This window comes from Schistocerca nitens, chromosome 6, assembly GCF_023898315.1.
Source record: "Schistocerca nitens isolate TAMUIC-IGC-003100 chromosome 6, iqSchNite1.1, whole genome shotgun sequence".
NCBI classification, from domain to species: domain Eukaryota; kingdom Metazoa; phylum Arthropoda; class Insecta; order Orthoptera; family Acrididae; genus Schistocerca; species Schistocerca nitens.
In genome coordinates, this window is record NC_064619.1 from 159,587,368 (window position 1) to 159,609,309 (window position 21,942).

The following is a 21,942-nucleotide window of genomic DNA, read 5'->3' on the forward strand; positions in this document are numbered from 1 at the left end:
CAACCAGGGCCATACATACACTCTGCCTACAAAATTAAAATAAGAAATAAGAATGTGATGGGCATACCATCGTGTCAGACTTTAATGATAATTATTAAATGGTTACAGGGACATGTAGACATTTATCTACTCATTAATAGTGAAATTGGGGCCAGGGATGGTTGTTTCCCTAACCAAAATATAATAATGTTGTCTTGAGGATTCTCTGCTGCATGAAAAATTACTACCATTGCTCACTTACACACATGGCTGCATTCGTTCCTTGACAGAACATCGATCACAAAAGTTCTCACACACATCCCATATAAATGATTCCTTGTGTTCATGTGGCGTATGTCATCTGTTTAGCTTATTTCCTTAAAATGTGTTAGTCTGTTCCTTTAGCACAAAGATGTGTCAACACAACAAAACAACATGTACATGACATAAAACAAGTGAATCTTTACACAAAACGAAAAATATTACATGAGTTCAGTAAGAAAATACAAAACTTAGTACGAAAACACAGAAAGTACATGTCACCTTGTAAAAATGAAAACAGCAAGGCATATATAAAACAAATTAATTGAAAACAACAAATACCTCCTACAGGTCCCTTCCCAAAGGTCCTTAACGCGTCCGATTTATAAATTTACAATTGTCACACGAATAAACGCAGCACTACACATGTCACATAACAGGTTAGATGTGGCAGGTTCAGAAATGTTCAAATATGTGTGGAATCTTATGGGACTCAACTGCTAAGGTCACCAATCCCTAAGCTTACACACTGCTTAACCTAAATTATCCTAAGGACAAACACACACACGCATGCCCGAGGGAGGACTCGAACCTCCACCGGGACCAGCCGCACAGTCCATGACTGCCGATATGGCAGGTATGTGGGATGAGTTTGCCAGATTAGGTTACCCTTTTTCTCGGCATGTACCGAACTGGCAGCACCCTCGTTGTGGCAGGACCATGACTGTCGGAGCAATCAATGGCGCCTCGATTACTGACCGCCTTGGACGACGTGGTAGTCACCAATGCGTTGGCAATGCAGAAGACTTTCATGGGATGACCTGGGCAGCACATGGACACAGGTTTGATGTGAATCACTTCCACCGTCGCCGTCTGCGTTGAACCATGTGTCCAGACACGTAAGTACCTCCATTCTGTGCTCCTCAGCATCCCCGGTGGTGCGCGCTCGCCATCCCATTCAGCGGCAGGCCTCTTGGGACCTTGGAAGTCGGAAGCAGCGGTGAAAGAACTTGCATGCCACCAGGCCACCAGCCCTTTGTTGACAGCTCGTGGCACGGAGGCTCTTCCGCACCTGCCTCCATTCACTTAGACCGATGACGTCAAGTCGACGAGCTGCCCTGCAGTCGCTATGTGGGTAACCGCCGCCTGGAGAGAGCAGCATCCCCTCTGTCTGATAGGGCTGGCAGACGACCTCGACTGCCCGTTCTGCTTGCGCCATGCCTGCCCAACTGCTATAGCCGCTCCCCGTCAGCGACCTATCCAACTGCCTGTTACTTCACCATCCACTGAGCTTCCGTAGTCTGTACAATGCTTACATGGGGAGTTAGTGGCGTGTTTCTAAAAATACGTTTACAGCATAAATGCATTAAAATTATAACGAAATTGTAAAGGATTGCCTTACATGATCACTCCAAGAATAACAAAATTTAATGGTTTATAGCTCTTTTGACAAAAAAATTTTATTCTATTCTACAAGTATTCTTACATTTTATTACAGCAGTAATTTTAAATGCTTAATTTTCTGTGTCTAAGTCTCTATAATCGTAAGTAGTGGTGAGGTGTTGTACCGTAAGATAGTGTAGTATAAATTTCCCAAAACGTTTCATGCAACTTAAAATACTAAGCTAGCTTAGACTGCACATTCACTTCAGTCACTCTTACACCATCTAAGTCTACTAATTATCCATGCAACCCAACTACTAAAATACGATATGCGAAACACTGAAGGTACTAGACTTCCCATTACTTTTGCCATTATGGTGGCACTAACGCTAGTGCATGACGTGAACCTTGATGAGTGCCGACGTCACCAGTCTACTCACCGTCGTATGTGGGAAAAATAGTTTTAATGTGAAATTCTCTTTTTGCTGAAACTGACACAAAAATTTCTCATGTTGATGTACAAATTTTCAACACCAGATGCTGAAGCAAGCAAAAAAAGCACAAAGTATAATCGACATTCGACAGCAGAGCTGCATTTGTTCCGTTCCTCTATTTCTCACAAATTGATGGCGTGCCTCGCTCACTTTACAAAAACATGCCAAAGTGACTCACAAATTCCGTGCTCACTCGACGTACTACAACCTATTTCCCAAGATCTCCCACACAGGCGCTCACGAACTACTCACGGAAGCCCACACAAATATCATCACACAATAGTGCGGGAAACCACATGCAAAAACTACAAGTGAATAATCACAGTGAACAACAACCACATAAGTCGCGATAGCTCACCTGTGTAACCACTCTCGAATAAAATACCCCATTCACTAGAAACATCGCAACAAAGGCGACATCCATAGACAAAAAACACACCAAATACACATCGTGCCACTGGTGATGACAATAATCAGCCAAGTCGGCCGCTGGGGCCGAGCGGTTCTAGGCCCTTCAGTGCGGAACCGCGCTGCTGCTACGGTCGCAGGTTCGAATCCTGCCTCTGGCATGGATGAGTGGGATGTCTTTAGGTTGGTTAATTTTAAGTAGTTCTAAGTCTAGGGGACTGATGACCTTAGATGTTAAGTCCCATAGTGCTTAGAACCATTTCAACGATTTGAATAATCAGCACACAACGAAGATACATTGCACTGGGCAATGGTCACAAACCACTGAGTAACACACAACAAAGTCAACACGCCTCTCGCGTAGATAATACACGACAGTCCTGCAAACTACCTCCATGGGTGTCGCAAACTAATCTCAATGACGCCCCTATCTCTCACTATACTATGAATTATATGCCGGATCGTACAAGGGCGTTCACTGCAATGCACACACAACAAACAAAAGAAATTTGATTGTACCTAAACTCCAAGATGTTAAAAGAAGAATTCCGTCCCCATTACTCGTGCACTTGTTTTGGACTCGAAGACATAAAATTCTGTCGTCGTTGTAACACCTGATTCAGTCATTCCGCTGCAAAACTGCTATGAGAACATATCAAAGTGCGAGAATTAAGACACAAATAAAAAACAAAGTATACGTCGTGAAATCGGCACATTTCTAAACAATTATAATTAGTCGGCTCTGGGATGACAAACTATACATCTATAAACTTGATACATGTGAGGAAGAAATACTCGCACAGTGGAATTCTAACAATGCCTAACTCTTATCACTAGCAGTAATGGGAGCAGTACTTATGCTAATTATCATGGTGAACTAAAAAAAAAAATCTAAAGAAACGATATTTGTCTTTAACAGTATTATAACTATACAAAACTTATGCTACTATACCTATGTTCGACTGTCACTGGCCATTAAATTATCTGTGGCTTCCGGTAGTGTCTCTTCTACATCGTCGTACCTACACGTAATACCATTGATGAGTCTAGGTCCTAGTTCAGTTGGAGATGCGTTTTGCGCCTCTTCTGTATATTCAACTAGTCGTTGATGTTGGTTGTCATTTCCTCGCGCCACTCATCCTGGGTTCCATCCCCGAATATCAATCTCCTCGACCTCACCTCCACTTCCCTTTCCTCCGTTGTTCATTCGCACACATCTTCCATTATCTTTGACACTCGAGCCATTGTTTCGCCATCCGTTGTTTCGCGGTCCGTAGCCTTCATTCCTCCTTCCATTCCAGCCTCTGGTGTGTAGTACATAACTATTGCGGTTCCCTTTCCCAGTCTCTTCGTTGTTCCACTTCATTACTCCCGAAATTTCTCGACAGTGAAAGGTTTCCGTAAGGCGTTCCATTTCGCACATTTCCATTCCTATTACTGTAATGGTTATGTCGTGGACGTGACATAGGGCCTGCGACGTATCTGTCAGAGTTTCTTCTGTGTTCTCTGATATTCTCTGCTCGGAATGCGTACTCTAATTCGTGAAGACTGTTGCGGAAAGTACTGAGCTCCACATTAAACCTGCCAGTTAATACTTGTTGATATGTTGACGGAAGTTTGGTGTAACAGTGACGTATTATTTCAACGATAGAGCGTGGCTTGTCAAGATACTGGTTCTTGTCAATCATTGCATCAAGGAAATTGACTGGGCTATTGTAGCCTGAACTCTCGAAATCTTTGCCAACAATCATCTTCTACTTTATGTGTACTTGCGTCTCCTTGGACCAGGAGATATTTAGGAAGCTGTCCTTGAACTCCTGGTAACTTCTACACGTCGCTGATATTCCGCTCATTTTCTCCACAAGTGACCCTTGCAAGTGTCCACAAATAAAGTCCAATTCGTATTTTAAAGGCCAATTTTGAGGTAAACAGAGGTCACATTGTGATTTCCAAGTGCGTGGGTTATTAAGATTACCCTCATCTCAGGAAATTTCGAACTTTCGAACTTGTAAGAAGTCTTTAAAATCAAATGCGGTTTCGTCGACAACTTCCGTCCTACGGAAAATATCAGTTCTTAGGTTCTCCTCGTTCGACGTCCCCTCATTTGTGCTCCTTCCACGGTTTCGAGAAAATGCGACGTTTATCGCACCATGTTCTCTACTCGCTGCTAACGATATGTAGTTATCCGACCGATCTGAATTTGTTTCTTGTTCTGTTGCGTTCGCGCTTGGCCGCATTTGAAATTGTTTCCTTAGTGCCTCCTCCAATTTCTTCTACATATGCGTGTTGATCGCTACTTGTTGAAATTTGAACGAAAGGAGAGTCCGGACCTCTTCAGTCTCGCTCACTGAAGTTGCAGTTGTCACGTCCAAACAAGTGCCTAATTTGCATAGCTCTGACTCTAGTTTGCCCATAGCCGCTGTCGCATGAAGATCAGTGGCTACACGTATTTTCGTGTCGATTCGCTGCTTCGCGTCATTCTGGCGCTCTTCCATGCTTTCGATCTTCTTGTTCAAACTGGCCAGTGCCTCTCGTCCTTGCTGTTCTGTGCGTTTACTGGCGTTCGATGATTCAGCAGCTACTCGTCTTGCAAAACTTGCTACAGTCTTGGCGCTCTCTGCCGTCTTCTTAGCATCACGTGCAATTTGTAAACGTTTCATTGCTGTTGTGTTTACGCAGTTTTTTTTTTTATTTGCCCATGACTTGTGTTCCTCTCGCATCTGATTTACCTGAACACCGATTCTTTAAGTTCATCCTCGTTTCATTAATTTTCTTCTCCAGTCCTTTTATTCCATTAATATTTTCCTCCATTCCTTTAAATCCAGTCTTCATTGCCTTTAGTCTATCAAGTTTCTTCTCCATTCCCATTAAAAATGCCACCTGATTGAAGTCCTCTTCCTTTTCCTCAGTATTGTGATCGACCGAACTCATACTTGATTTCTGTGGTGTTGTATCAGCAGCAATGCTTTCTGTTATGAGATTTCTAACAATCAACTCTGCTCCGATATGTCATGGTACGATCACATCTTCTATCACACGCAGTCTGACACTGTCCGTCCCCTCAAGAAAAGCCTTAACGCTTTCGTCTCCCTGATTTCCTTTTTGTACGACATCGTTGTTGCTAATACCGTTCCACAGCACTTCTCCCTATGTTCAACCTGTCCCTCTAGCATTTCATTGCGCTCTTCCTCCATTATGTATACTTTATTTTCCCGCTCCTAGTTTATTTGTCTCCCTGCCCTACTTCTTGTTATCATTCAAATTCTCTGTTCACAATAAACTTTAATTATCCTTGAAAAGTTTTGCCAACCGTATTATCTAACTCACAACTTATATGAAATACAATACAATGATGTCAAGAAAACATTAGCAAAGCCCCTATGCAGTTCAAAACTAAGACAATATTGCATGAGACTGAGAATAAAAAACAAACCAAATGCAAAAAAATACAATAGTAAGCACCTCAAAAATGATACGACAACGCCATTGGGAACAATGGGAAAACAGTTGACACGTGCCACAGAAGTTACTGACACAAATATACTATAAATAAAACAAATAAAGGCATTAACAACACAAACATAGATTTAAGTACCTACAACATACTAAAGAACCAACCATTCTTCCTTTTTTTTATATTTCATCTGATCATAATGCGGACCTGTTTGGCAAGGATGCCAAATGTAATCACAGAAGTGCCAAGGACCTAGATCCTGGGAGGGTCGCAAATTGCAAGGTTCTCACTTTCGATTTTAATCAAATCTTTTAATAAAAATGGCAAAGATAATGTTAATCAGAACAATGGGATGAGTTGTGATAGAAATAGCAATAGATTTACTCATTCTCAACATCACAAGACAAAAAATGGCTAAAGAAACGATATAGAAACATTTTTTATTGGACAAACCCTTTCAGTGATGTACAGTCTGTGAAGAACGAATACTTCATACATGTGAATCCATGGTATGACCCAAAAACTATGCTACTGTAAAGCATCTATCCTCTACTATTCCATAAATAAAAATATGGTTCCAAATAACAGGGTACTGAGAAGCATATATTGGAGCCCTGCGCCATAGCAGCGAATACTTTACCCTCCTGACAGTCAGGGTGGCACACTACAATGCACTCGGCTACTCGAGTCATGGACAGTAGCAATCTGTTATTAATAGCGCGCGCCCGAACAAATGCAAGTTCGCGGTCTCACGTTCAGCTTATTCGGAACGCAGGTAATTCCCTAGGAGCCTCTGAAACCCCAGTGGATTCCAGTGTGCAGGTTGACTTGTTTGCTGGTTTGCCAAACTAATTTAACTCCGTGCCACGACTATGCATTGCGGAAAATGTCAAATGTTTAGATGGCCAACTCGAAACAAACAAGTACCCCCACACATCACACTTTGTATGCATGATGCTAGAAGCAGTACCTCTGACGGTGCAGATGATGGCATCCACAGGCTCTAACAAGGGGAGGCCGCCAATTGTGAAATTCAGATTCGGTTCATACTGCGCATAATAAAAGCTCATGGCCAGAGGTGTAATGTGGCAAAGCACCAAGATGCACTTCTCAGCCGTTGTCGAGAAAATCGACAGTTAAACAAACCGTTGCCGTGAAATACTCTCTACGATCATCAATTATCTACAGCGTCGGGGCGCAGCGGTACGCGCTCGGTTTCGTAATCCGAAGGTCGCCGGATCGAATCTCGCGCCATGCAACATTTTCTTTTTTAGTATTAGTTTATTGTAATTCATATTTTATATTAATGAATTGCTTATGCATGTTGGTGAAGGCGGATCGCTCTCCAATTGTACCGCCTCCATTTTTCCGTTTGTTTAACAGGGTGTACCAAAGCTCTCACGTCCGCACTGATTTTCGGCGATGTTATAAGTTGCGCTAGGGACCGCATCTACCTTCTTTCGAAGTTAGCAGGCAACTACGCTGTTATGCGGCGGCTCGTTTCGGCCCATTCAACGTCTGTCCTTCAAGTGTAACGAGCGAGTAACGGAGTTTATATTTCATACCTGCCACAGCAAATTTGTGTTCGTGGGGTTTCTATTCTAGTTCGAACGTTTGATTTACGCTATACGTATTCGTTTCGTAATATCGTTTCTACGTCTTCCGTTAACTATATGTGGTTAACATTATGAAGACAATTAATAACATTTGTGAAATACAACTTTGTTTGCGGAAAACATAATGATGTTCGAAGTCGCCAGTTTTCCACGACAAACGACTTTCAGCAACTTATTATATGCATAATTATTCCAACTGATTTCCGGGAATTATATATATATATATATATATATATATATATATATATATATATATATATATTTGAATTACAATTGGCGCGAGATTCGATCCGACGACCTTCAGATTACGAAACCGAGCGCTTACCGCTGCGCCACGACACTGTAGGAAGTGGATGATCGTACAGAGTATTTCACAGCAACGGTTTATTTTAACTGTCGATTTTCTCGACAACGGCTGAGAAGTGCATCTTGGTGCTTTGCCACATTACACCTCTGGCCATGAGCTTTTTTTATGCGCAGTATGAATTGAATCTGAATTTCACAATTGGCGGCCTCCCCTTGTAAGTGGCACACTAGCAAAGGACACAAGTCTCACCGCTTAGGTAAAGACCTGCATTTCTTTACTAGCGAAGGACGAGTACAAGAGAGTCTAATTCTCTTTCTCTCAGCTTTTCTCACCAGCTAGGTAGACTACTACATTTATATCTTAGACTGCTCCCACTTTAGCCCAAGCCAACCATGAGCTAGAGTGCTGCACTATAAGCTGGGAGACCGCCCTCTACTCTGCATACACAGTATTGAACAACCAGCGACTTTAAAAATTAATTGGGAGAAAAGGAAGAAAGATTCAGCTTCACAGCCTCTTTCCCGCGTGTTAACGCTGTGTCTTTTGCTAAACACATGACCTTGATGGAACCACTTCCCTCCATAAAAAAAATCGTTATCTCCTCTGTTGCATCGTCTTCGAACTTTCTACATCCACATCTACATGACTACTCCGCAATTCACATTTAAGTGCTTGGCAGAGGGTTCGTCGAACCACAATCATACTATCTCTCTACCATTCCACTCCCGAACAGCGCGCGGGAAAAACGAACACCTAAACCTTGCTGTTCGAGCTCTGATTTCTCTTATTTCATTTTGATGATCATTCCTACCTATGTAGGTTGGGCTCAACAAAATATTTTCGCATTCGGAAGAGAAAGTTGGTGACTGAAATTTCGTAAATAGATCTCGCCGTGACGAAAAATGTATTTGCTGTAATGACTTCCATCCCAATTCGCGTATCATATCTGCCACACTCTCTCCCATACTACGTGATAATACAATACGAGCTGCCCTTTTTTGCACCCTTTCGATGTCCTCCGTTAATCCCACCTGGTAAGGATCCCACACCGCGCAGCAATATTCTAACAGAGGACGAACGAGTGTAGTGTAAGCTGTCTCTTTAGTGGACTTGTTGCATCTTCTAAGTGTCCTGCCAATGAAACGCAACCTTTGGCTCGCCTTCCTGACAATACTATCTATGTGGTCTTTCCAACCGAAGTTGTTCGTAATTTTAACACCCAGGTACTTAGTTGAATTGACAGCCTTGAGAATTGTACTATTTATCGAGTAATCGAATTCCAACGGATTTCTTTTGGAACCCATGTGGATCACCTCATACTTTTCGTTATTTAGCGTCAACTGCCACCTGCCACACCATACAGCAATCTTTTCTAAATCGCTTTGCAACTGATACTGATCTTCAGATGACCTTACTAGATGGTAAATTACAGCATCATCTGCGAACAACCTAAGAGAACTGCTCAGGTTGTCACCCAGGTCATTTATATAGATCAGGAACAGCAGAGGTCCCAGGACGCTTCCCTGGGGAACACCTGATATCACTTCAGTTTTACTCGATGATTTGTCGTCTATTACTACGAACTGCCACCTTCCTGACAGGAAATCACGAATCCAGTCGCACAACTGAGACGATACCCCATAGGCCCGCAGCTTGATTAGAAGTCGTTTGTGAGGAACGGTGTCAAAAGCTTTCCGGAAATCTAGAAATACGGAATCAACTTGAGATCCCCTGTCGATAGCGGCCATTACTTCGTGCGAATAAAGAGCTAGCTGCGTTGCACAAGAACGATGTTTTCTGAAACCATGCTGATTACGTATCAATAGATCGTTCCCTTCGAGGTGATTCATAATGTTTGAATACAGTATATGCTCCAAAACCCTACTGCAAACCGACGTCAATGATATAGGTCTGTAGTTAGATGGATTACTCCTACTTCCCTTCTTAAACACTGGTGCGACCTGCGCAATTTTCCAATCTGTAGGTACAGATCTATCGGTGAGCGAGCGGTTGTATATGAGTGCTAAGTAGGGAGCTATTGTATCAGCGTAATCTGAAAGGAACCTAATCGGTACACAATCTGGACCTGAAGACTTGCCCGTATCAAGCGATTTGAGTTGCTTCGCAACCCCTAAGGTATCTACTTCTAAGAAACTCATGCTAGCAGCTGTTCGTGTTTCAAATTCTGGAATATTCCATTCATCTTCCCTGGTGAAGGAATTTCGGAAAGCTGCGTTCAATAACTCCGCTTTAGCGGCACAGTCGTCGGTAACAGTACCATCGGCACTTCGCAGCGAAGGTATTGACTGCGTCTTGCCGCTGGTGTACTTTACATACGACCAGAATTTTTTCGGATTTTCTACCAAATTTCGAGACAATGTTTCGTTGTGGAACCTATTAAAGGCATCTCGCACTGAAGTCCGTGCCAAATTTCGCGCGTCAGTGAAATTTAGAAAATCTTCGGGATTTCGCGTTCTTCTGAACTTCGCATGCTTTTTCCGTTGCCTCTGCAACAGAGTTCGGACCTGTTTTGTGTACCACGGGGGATCAGTTCCATCTCTTACCAATTTAGGAGGTATGAATCTCTCAATTGCTGTTCTATACTATATCTTTGAATTTGAGCCACATCTCATGCCTTCACAATAACGCCTCATGCCTTCACAAATATGTTTTGTACCAGAGTCTGAACGTCTGAGCGCCACTGACCTGTCCATCAGAAATTCGCTGAAACACACACCTGTCTCATTGGCTTCCTGCCTAACAAGGGCCCATCGTCTGCTTTGTTGCCAGTCATCAATATTCTGTCCGTGGCAGTGACGACTCCTCGGTGCTAGTCAGTCTACCTGGACACATCCGCCAACCGACTGGCGCCATCTAACGTGTGTACACAATGAGATCGAAGAACTCGGCAGTCTGCAAATGTATTCACCCAGGTTCCGCAGAAACAAACTTTTCCCTTGGCCCTGAGCCATCGTGTGCTTTTACTGCAGTCGTTTAAAATCGGCACCCTCTTCCTTTGAATGCAGCTAAACCTTACCTCTATTCGTTCACTACCGTACACAAGCAAGAGCATTACCTACCACGAACCATTTCATCATATGAATGAGATCAGATCATATCCAGGTGCAGCAACAAAGTAATAAAAATCAACTTCCCTAAGAACATTACGCAGCATAGCACCGTATCAGAGGTAAGAGTGCCCTGCAATCTCTCACACTGCTGCAGTTCAGGAATGTTTTTGTCTGTAGAGTCCCCACAAAATGTATGTGCAATACCGCCATTTCTGTTTACACACTGCATCCAACCTCTCAACATGAACGTCAACATGAATTCAGGGAATAAATAGCTACAAACCACAGCCTTCTAGACTGAATAGCTCCAGAGATATAGGTACTTAAGGAAGTCAGTGCAGAACATTGAAATAGTAAAAACTACAGTTTTAATTGGAATTAATCGACAAATGATGTATCAAACTATTTTGGAGAGACCAAATATTATTAAGATATAATAAGAAAATGTCACTTTTTGAACAATTTCACCACACATACACCACTTAATTATTTGACCTTAAGCATGTGAGCGAGAAAAAGTTCAGGAAAGGTTTCAAATTATGTTCAAAATTGCTTTAATTATCAAGTACATTATGAATATAGTCGCAGTTGATCTCTAATTAAAAAAAAAAACCTTTCCACAGTCCTCAGTGTTCATGACGTCCTGAACTTTGTTTTGTAAAGCTGTCTAGCTTCGCAAGGACATTTGGTGTTGTACATGGACGCTTTATGCGAACATATTTCGGGTAAAACTTAATGTAGGGAAGTAATAAATTTAAAGTCATGTAAGACACGGCGAAATTACAGGAAGCGACAAATGTTTTTCTTTCATCCCTTTGCGAATGTTTCAAATTATGTTTAAAGTTTTTGCAAGTAGCTAAGTGCTCTCCTTCACATGAACTTGATGAATACAGTCTTGGCATTTGCACGTGTTGGTTTATGATTCTTTTCAGTCTCATTCTCACCTTATTGAGAGGTACGTGGATTTTAACCCCACTGCGTTTCTTTCCACGTGATATGCGTGCTAGGTTTGGCTGAAATAGATCTTGTGGCCAGGCGGAGATGTTGAACACATACTTTATACATTTTTATGATGTTCAGAGTTCAGTAGTGAAAATCAAATCCACCGCAGCGTTTTTCTAGGTATCTATATTTCAAGGCTATTCTCAGGAGCTAGTGTAGGGATCAGATACGGGTTTCACGAGTAGATGGTGTATCCCAGGAGCCAGATTTGTGACCATAATTTGTAAATATTCAGTGAAAATTTGCTGAACTATGACAAATTAAAGTCCCTCGTTGCTCTTTTCTGTCTTTATCCGAATGCCGTTGTCAGCAACTACTGTAGGAATTTTGCTGAGTTTTTCACTAATTCAAACGGAAGGTTGGTCTGTGCAAGATGAACCTGTACAACATCGACCAATTTTCAGAAGTGGTAGTATGGACCGAAACAACAAATAACGTCTAGAAACAGTGGGCTCTAAAATGCATATCTTAAGAGCAATGCGCACTTTTTCATCTTTCTTTCTGTGAATCATGTGCTTACAGATCTTGGTGTACCCGCATAAGATCCCATATGTAGGGCACATCTTTTGCTTCCCTCATCCAAGAGCACGTTGAAGAAATAATAGAAATTTAAAAGCGGAAATATTGATTAAGTGGAAATCTTGTAAGTTTGTCAATTAGCCAATTTTCCAACATAAATTTATGCACAGGTATCGAAGTTCTTAAATGTGTTCAAAATATTGATTTGTGACACATGAAGCACAGAAGCATGAATAGAGCGCGCTATTATTCTCAGTACTATTTGAAACAGACATACGTCAGCGGCAGGTCGGTGTGGCCGAGCGGTTCTAGGCGCTTAATTCTGGAACCGCGCGACCGCTACGGTCGCAGGTTCGAATCCTGCCTCGGGCATGGATGTGTGTGATGTCGTTAGGTTTAAGTAGTTCTAAGCTATAGCGGACTGATGACCTCAGATGTTAAGCCCCATAGTGCTCAGAGCCATTTAAACCATTTAAACGTTAGCGATTATTACGTCCTCCCAGGGGGACAACAGTTTGCAGAGGAAATGTGTGAGCTTTTTCTAGCCCCTAGAGTTAAAGAGACAAGCTCTATAAGAACGAAATATTTACATTTCACATGTTACATTGTTTTCTTACGTAGGATGAATTGATATTGTGGCCTTACAGAATGGTATTCAAAATGGTTCAAATGGCTCTGAGCACTATGGGACTTAACATCTATGGTCATCAGTCCCCTAGAACTTAGAACTACTTAAACCTAACTAACCTAAGGACAGCACACAACACCCAGCCATCACGAGGCAGAGAAAATCCCTGACGCCGCCGGGAATCGAACCCGGGAACCCGGGCGTGGGAAGCGAGAACGCTACCGCACGACCACGAGATGCGGGCTTACAGAATGGTATATTTGCCTTGAAACAGGTACAGGTGTAGAAAGGTATGTCCGCAGCTCGTGTTCGTGCGGTAGCGTTCTCGCTTCCCACGCCCAGGTTCCAGGGTTCGACTTCCGGCGCGGTCAGGGATTTTCTCTGCCTCGTGATGACTGGGTGTTGTGTTATGTCCTTAGGTTAGTTAGGTTTAAGTAGTTCTAAGTTCTAGGGGACTGATGATCATAGATGTTAAGTCCCATAGTGCTCAGAGCCATTTGAACCATTTTTTTTGTAGAAAGGTATCCCCATATTCCTGTGAGTTGCAGTTCCACTGATAATTATAAATCCGTCCAAAGCTGCCGCTGTTCTTTGTCAACCATTTGGTCTCCACGATCGAAGTTCCATATCATCCCGGAGCGACAGCACTCCTCCTTCCCATTTTGTCTATGAAAAAGAATGACCGTCATTGTACGTATCCTGTTGTGTCTTTCATTTGCACTGATAATGGTGTTATTTACTTTTGTTGTCCACTCAAGAGAGATTTTGAATACGTCGGTCGACAAATCAGAGACTCTCTCCTGTCGCCTGCCAGCCATTTCCCTATTAGGCAGCCGTGTGTTGAACACAAGGGACACCACCCAGTGGCTGGACGTGCCTGCTGCTGGAGCGAGGGAGAGCCGGCATCCGGTGCGACGGCCGCTTCGGATGCCAGCAGCGCTTGCAGCGTGGCTGCCGTGCCGCGTATATTGGCTCGAGACCTGCTCCGTGCTGATGCCGCCACCAGTTAGCACAGCGAGGTCGCGTCACAGTTACTTAAGCAGTGCATGTTAGCTTTAAAAGAAAAATGACCTTTCATGATAGCAAGGTAGCTGATGAAACGTTTAAAGTTACTTTTTCAATACGAAGACTGGGTCAGATTAATTATGTAACCAGAATCTAAAGCTACAGAAGAGGGATGACCTACTTTGTAACACGCCGTACGTATTATCCTACATCACCCAGACACGTAGAAAAGGAATGACACTAAAATCGAAAGTGTTCCGCTATAGGGACTGCTCAACAAGCAAAAGAAGATGGCGATGATGATTTCAGCCACAGGCAACAGTTTTACAAATGAGTATCTGGTACGTACACATGTCAAAAAAAGTTTTGCATCACCTCGGTTCCGAGAGTTCCGGAACCTGTACAGAAAATTGGAAAAGAGGTCAACTTAAACATCATTCCTGCCCTTTTTATTGCTCATTAAAACCACACTTTGCATCTTGTACCACCATACAGCGAGACCTTCAGAGGAGATAATCCAGATTTCTGTACACACCAGTACCTCTAATACCCAGCAGCAAGTCCTCTTGCATTAATGCATGATTGTATTCGTCGTGCCATACTATCCACAAGCTCATGAAGCCTCTGTTGGTCCAGATTGTCCCACTCCTCAACGGCGATTCGATGTAGACCCTCAGAGTGGATGGTGAGTCGCGTCGTCCATAAGCAGCCCTTTTCAGTCTATCCCAGGCATTTTCGATAGGGTTCATATCTGGAGAACATGCTGGCCACTTTAGTCGAGCAATGTCGTTACCCTGAAGGAAGTCATCCACAAGATGACGAATGCCTTGCCAATATGCTGCCGATATGGTTGCACTATCGGTCAGAGGGTGGCATTCACGTATCATACCACAAGTGGCGTACGTCCGCTCAACATAATGCCATCCCAAAACAGCATGGAACCTTCACCTTGCTGCACTCGCCGGACAGTGTGTCTAAGGCGTTCAGCCTGACCGGGTTCCTTCCAAATACGTCTCCGATGATTGTCTGGTTGAAGGCATATGCGATACTCATCGGGGAAGAGAATGTGATGCCATTCCTCAGCGATCCATTCGGCATGTTGTTGGGCCCATCTGCACCGCGCTGCATGGTGTCACTGTTGCGAAGATGGACCCCGCGCCTCGTAATGGACGTCGGGAGTGAAGTTGCACATCATGCAGCCTATTGAGCGCATTTTGAGTCGTAACAGAACGTCCTGTGGCTGCACGAAAAGCATTATTTGATGTGTGTGCATAGAAATTTACTCATGTTTCAAGTTTTGCAAAATAAATATCTACAAATGCTCACTAATTTAAAACAACGTGGACATTTATATTCCTACTCGACTGTTAATAAATTTCAATATATTATAATGTAAAATGTAGCTGGTAGCTTAAGAGACGTATATAGCTTCGGTTATAAAGTATGCTTATATGTGAGAGCTTGAAGACAGTACATGTACAAACAACTGTCACGATTTTTGGACGTATTACAGTTGCTTGAAAATGACCAAATGTCAAAATCCAGTTACATGCATGCTAGAGAATAATACAGCCTACCTGGATCATGTTTTCATTCATTTAACTTGAAAAACGTTTGTGTGTGTTTGCGTGTATGTGTGTGTGTCTGCGCGCGCGCGCGCGTGTGTGTGTGTTTGTATGTGTGTGTGTGTGTGTGTGTGTGTGTGTGTGTGTGTGTGTGTGTGTGTGTGTGTTTTCGGAAAGAAGCTTTACACTCAGCGGCAGATATTTGCTGATTCGTTTCAGCAATGTGTAGCTGGAGTCAGCCCAAACAAATACTGCTCATCAAGTCTTTCATGCAACGACCAGCGCAAAGAGAAACTTTGTTTCTTTTCCCGTTGCGAGCCAAATACAAATGATTTTAAAGCGGAATTTTACGAGCCCATTCGACTGAACGGTCTGATATTAATATAGTGCGATATTTGTTTTAGCGATGTGTGCTAATAGCGATATGAAGAATGGGATTTTCGGTTAAATAACACTTACAATAGCAGGTATAGGGTCCACAAGCACGCGTAACGTCACTCATGTAATGCCTAAACACAAACCGTTCACAAAATAAATCTTTGTACACTTGGGGAGGATACACCTTCCAATTTATTACAGTGATCAGTGAATAAAGTAAGTGATATTCAACCAGTTTTCGACAAAATCAGAATCGGTGAGCTTCCTGTACTTATTCCGCTTATCGGAATCAAGGGATGGTATACATCCACTGTGTGTGCGACCAGTAAACATTCCCATTTGACCTCGCACACAACACTAAACTTCGTTACTGAGAAAAATAAACTGGACCGACCTTACAGATTGCTTGTAAATTGTAATATCTGCTCAACAGCTTGTATCTCCGACAGACAAAAGTGACTTCATCGCCAACACAGTGCAGCCTCGAAAGTAATTAGCCAACAAAAACTGGAACCAGTCAAGGCATGTAATGGTAATATTAACAGCTAAGTCTCTTCAAATTAGCAAGCCGCAAGGCTTGAAATACAGCAGTGCTTGCTACTGGCTGAGAGAAAAGTTTCGTTCACGATACAGACTTAATACTGATGTAGTGACTGAGCAGACAGGTAGCAAAAGATATTATATTGGTATAGTGAAACTGATTACAACGGAATCTCTTGTATTGCAGAAAAAAATTGTTATGAGTCACAAGAAAGCAAAATATACTGTGAGGAAAAGAAGCCTGTTGTGAAACAGTCACTTTTCAACATGTATTGTTACACAGTCCGATAATAACCACCCGGACATAGACATTAAACTGGGCTGCGTCAGTGCTTCGCCTTTATGACTGTTTGAGTTGTGCTTCCTGACTGCTTGGACAGAAAAAATGAGGTGTCTGAATGACTGTAGAGGAATTGCTGCCCATTCTTCCTCAAGATCCGAAGTAGAGAAAGTAGTTACGTGTTCTAGAGTTATACTTCGTTCTAACTCATCACTAAGGTGTTCCACTGGGTTCAGTTTGGGACTCTAGCAGGCCAGCGTATTTCTGGAATGTAATTGTCCACAGATAATCCTTTATGATAGGGTCCATACTCATTCTGGTACAAATAATCATCATCTCGAAATAACTCGTTTCCATTCATTCACTATGTGGTGGCCTCCACTTCAGGCGCCACTTGGCATGGAATACAGGAGCCTGGGAAATATAAAAAGCTGCTTGACGATTGTACCCATCATGCTAGCTGGACTACAGGATCCCCTTTGAAACTCACTAAGTATTTCTCCCGTTGACGTCGTGTGATTTTTGTCAACCACTCACCACAATGCTCGATAGTGCCTGGCAGAACGTGAGGTCTTCCTGGAGCTGGCTTAGCCGTTATCCTTCCTTCACGTTTCCACTTTACAATCATATCACCGATAGTCGATTTTGGCAGCCATGGAAGCGTTGAAATGTCTCTGATGGGTTCGTTAGACGGATAACATCCAACATATAGTCCATGTTCCAAGTCACGTAATCAGTTTTAAAATGTAAACTTCCACGTCCGGAAATATCACAGTTAATAAAATGTTCCGGGCCATTATACTGTGGTCGAATGGATTTCATCCTAAAACCCAACGTCCCGTCCCTATCTGCAGGACATTTTCAAGGGATATCGTATCGATTTTGAACGTCCGAATCACACCCCGGCCCACAACTGACTACAGCAAAATTCCGCTTCCGCGTGCTTCAGCGCAGTGGCGTGACGTGACATGCTTTGAATGTTCGAGCGTAAACGCCGTTGTCGACTGCCGGCATCCGCTGTCGTTATCGTGCAATGGTGGAACACTGCTACACATATTCTTCAGCTCCGGAATCCAGACGTCATTCTTCCTACTCAAATTCCTGGGGGTATTTTTCAATCTCTATCTCCCCTTTGTGTAACCTTTCATGGTATGCGCTTGTAGCTGTCAGTATTTGAGCGCTATTAAAACGAATGTGGTGATTTCCGGCTGCAAAGGACATTCCGCAGTAGCTGATCTGTTAATCCCCACTCTTCTGTAAATCCCCTTGTGCCCTTTTAGTCGTTTTTTGACCGTTCGTTTTGTAGTACCCGCGGATATCTTCCACCTCCTTCTTGGCGAGCGTCCTTGGTCGACTTTAGGTGATCTTGTATCTTCGGGGTGGGTTTGTGTATCATCGCGATGTTCCGATTTTTCAAGGTATTTCCTGTGCTGTCCTTAACGTCGTTAATAAACAGCAGAAAAACTTCCGATTTCACCGTGGCTTGAGCATCGCTATAATTTCTCCGCGTGGTCTTAGATCACTTTTCACCTCAGCCAACGAATGAACATTCGTGAGCAATGGATTGGTGACATGTCTTAATTCTACGTCAAGCAGTTCTGGTTCGGAGCCATCGTTGCCTCGCCATTGTTGTGGGTGGTTGTTCGAATCCCGTTGTAGGTAGAGGTCTGTGTGCGTAGGTTTTGGGTAAACGATCTGGCTCAAACTACCAGCTTCTTTCTTGAAAACCAGCACATCCTCCGCCATGGCAAACTACAATCTTCGGATTGGTCACGTTGAGATGTTAGTGAAAACGACCCAGCTCCTCTCCGTCGTACCGCCACAAAATAAAGCTATCTTCCACGTACTGCATTCAAATATTTGGTCTCTTGTCCGCAGTTTCCCATGCCTTCCCTCGAATGTTTCCATAAAGAAGTTCGCTATAGACGGGCTTAAGGGGCTCCCCATAGCGACACCATCGGCACGTTCATAGCACTCATCGTTCCATTTGAAACACGTGGTTGTGGATCGATATTTAAACAGTTCTGCAGCATCGGAAGGAAAAATCCGATTCAGCTGTTTGCAACACTTCATTGAGCATAACCATACTGAATAGAAATACCACATTAAAATTTACTAGTACATTCTCGGGCTCTACCACTATGTGTTTAATTTACTGAAAAGATGTGTGGAATTCTTGATATATGAATCCAATCGGCCCACGTAGAATCGTAATAATGAGGTCACAAACTTGGCAATCGAGTAGGTGGGCTAGTCAAAAGCACTCACTATAGGACTTACCGGAACATATTCTTTGTGTGCCTTCGGCAATTGATAAAGTCTTCCTGGTAGAGCAATTGAATTGAACAGACATTTTGAACGCTTTGTTCGATAGAGGACTCCGTTATCAACCGCGTAACAGTTCCAGGATCATTCTCAATTGGGCCTATACTCAGTTTCCTAGTCTCATAGAGGAACGAAGGAAATTGTAACAACTAATATTTTACGTTTTAATTTCAATTAAATTTCGATTTTTCACAAACGTATTCGAATTTAGTACGCAAATTTATAACACCAATAGAAATATCAGCGTAAAAAATTTATTAAGAGAGATATTTCAGTTTTACATACAGGTTCCGACATGGAAATATGGGAAATACATTACAAATGTGTCGAACAAAATTGTAACGCTCTCACGTTCCCAAAATTACCTTGAAGTATCCGACTAGGAAGTGGGTTGAGATAGTCATATATACCGGATGAACGAAACAATAACAGTGACGACTTTCCTGATGGCGATGTTCGCAGTGATGAATATATTCGAGAAATATTTCAAGTAGGAAAACTTCATTTCGCAAAGAAATTGAAGAGCAACTACAGCTTTTCACAAGTTCTAGAGGAAATAGACAAATCACGCTACAGACAGCTACTGATGTTTCTAGCGCCACCATGAAACTGCAAGTACAGAAGACCCAAGGTTCAGCCCTCATATGAGAAAAGACCTAGTGCCCGGAGAAGTAAGACGCAGCTGAGTCGATCGTAATTTCTACCAGTGAAAATTTGGCGAAAATGCGTCCTGATATTAAAGTAAAAGAACGTACAGCTTACAAAGACATTACAGTGCAGGGAGAGAACGCTGTGATTGGAGATACAGCTCTTCGAAGCATATTGAGATCCGCGAAGGAGCAGATATTCTCTCCCTTTATAGTTTCGTTCTTTGGGAGACCAATTTTTCTATCAGCGGCAACAAAAAAGACATTAGGAGCATAGCTTAGAACACTTCGATCAATGTTTTGGGCACGAGGAAACATATGGAGAAATATGATCCACCTGCGGCGATTACGGGCATATTTAAGAAGTTTATTTGGAACTGCAACTTACTTTATACGCCTTGAGTGGATATGACAGTTGATGAAACTTTGGTATCGTTCACAGGGACGTTTAAATTCCGTTTATATACGCCAATAAAACTGTCAATATTGGCATTAAAGTCCTGAGCCTGGCAGATGCACATAATGTATATACACTCCTAGAAATTAAGAACACCATGAATTCATTTTCCCAGGAAGGGGAAACTTTATTGACATATTCCTGGGGTCAGATACATCACATGATCACACTGACAGAACCACAGGCACATAGACACAGGCAACAGAGCATGCACAATGTCGGCACTAGTACAGTGTATATCCACCTTTCGCAGCAATGCAGGCTGCTATTCTCCCATGGAGACGATCGTAGTCCTGTGGAACGGCTTGCCATGCCATTTCCACCTGGCGCCTCAGTTGGACCAGCGTTCGTGCTGGACGTGCAGACCGCGTGAGACGACGCTTCATCCAGTCCCAAACATGCTCAATGGGGGACAGATCCGGAGATCTTGCTGGCCAGGGTAGTTGACTTACACCTTCTAGAGCACGTTGGGTGGCACGGGATACATGCGGACGTGCATTGTCCTGTTGGAACAGCAAGTTCCCTTGCCCGTCTAGGAATGGTAGAACGATGGGTTCGATGACGGTTTGGATGTACCGTGCACTATTCAGTGTCCCCTCGACGATCACCAGTGGTGTACGGCCAGTGTAGGAGATCGCTCCCCACACCATGATGCCGGGTGTTGGCCCTGTGTGCCTCGGTCGTATGCAGTCCTGATTGTGGCGCTCACCTGCACGGCGCCAAACACGCATACGACCATCATTGGCACCAAGGCAGAAGCGACTCTCATCGCTGAAGACGACACGTCTCCATTCGTCCCTCCATTCACGCCTGTCGCGACACCACTGGAGGCGGGCTGCACGATGTTGGGGCGTGAGCGGAAGACGGCCTAACGGTGTGCGGGACCGTAGCCCAGCTTCATGGAGACGGTTGCGAATGGTCCTCGCCGATACCCCAGGAGCAACAGTGTCCCTAATTTGCTGGGAAGTGGCGGTGCGGTCCCCTACGGCACTGCGTAGGATCCTACGGTCTTGGCGTGCATCCGTGCGTCGCTGCGGTCCGGTCCCAGGTCGACGGGCACGTGCACCTTCCGCCGACCACTGGCGACAACATCGATGTACTGTGGAGACCCCACGCCCCACGTGTTGAGCAATTCGGCGGTACGTCAACCCGGCCTCCCGCATGCCCACGATACGCCCTCGCTCAAAGTCCGTCAACTGCACATACGGTTCACGTCCACGCTGTCGCGGCATGCTACCAGTGTTAAAGACTGCGATGGAGCTCCGTATGCCACGGCAAACTGGCTGACACTGACGGCGGCGGTGCACAAATGCTGCGCAGCTAGCGCCATTCGACGGCCAACACCGCGGTTCCTGGTGTGTCCGCTGTGCCGTGCGTGTGATCATTGCTTGTACAGTCCTCTCGCAGTGTCCGGAGCAAGTATGGTGGGTCTGACACACCGGTGTCAATGTGTTCTTTTTTCGATTTCCAGGAGTGTATTTACAATGCCTACATCAACTCCAGCAAAGGATGTGATGGAGCCACACTTCCTCCAGCAGAAAAAAATTAGCATTCACAAACAGAAAAATGATTTGCGACAATCAGTTTTGTTGTTTTAAAACTTGCTCAGGAGTTGCTAGCTCA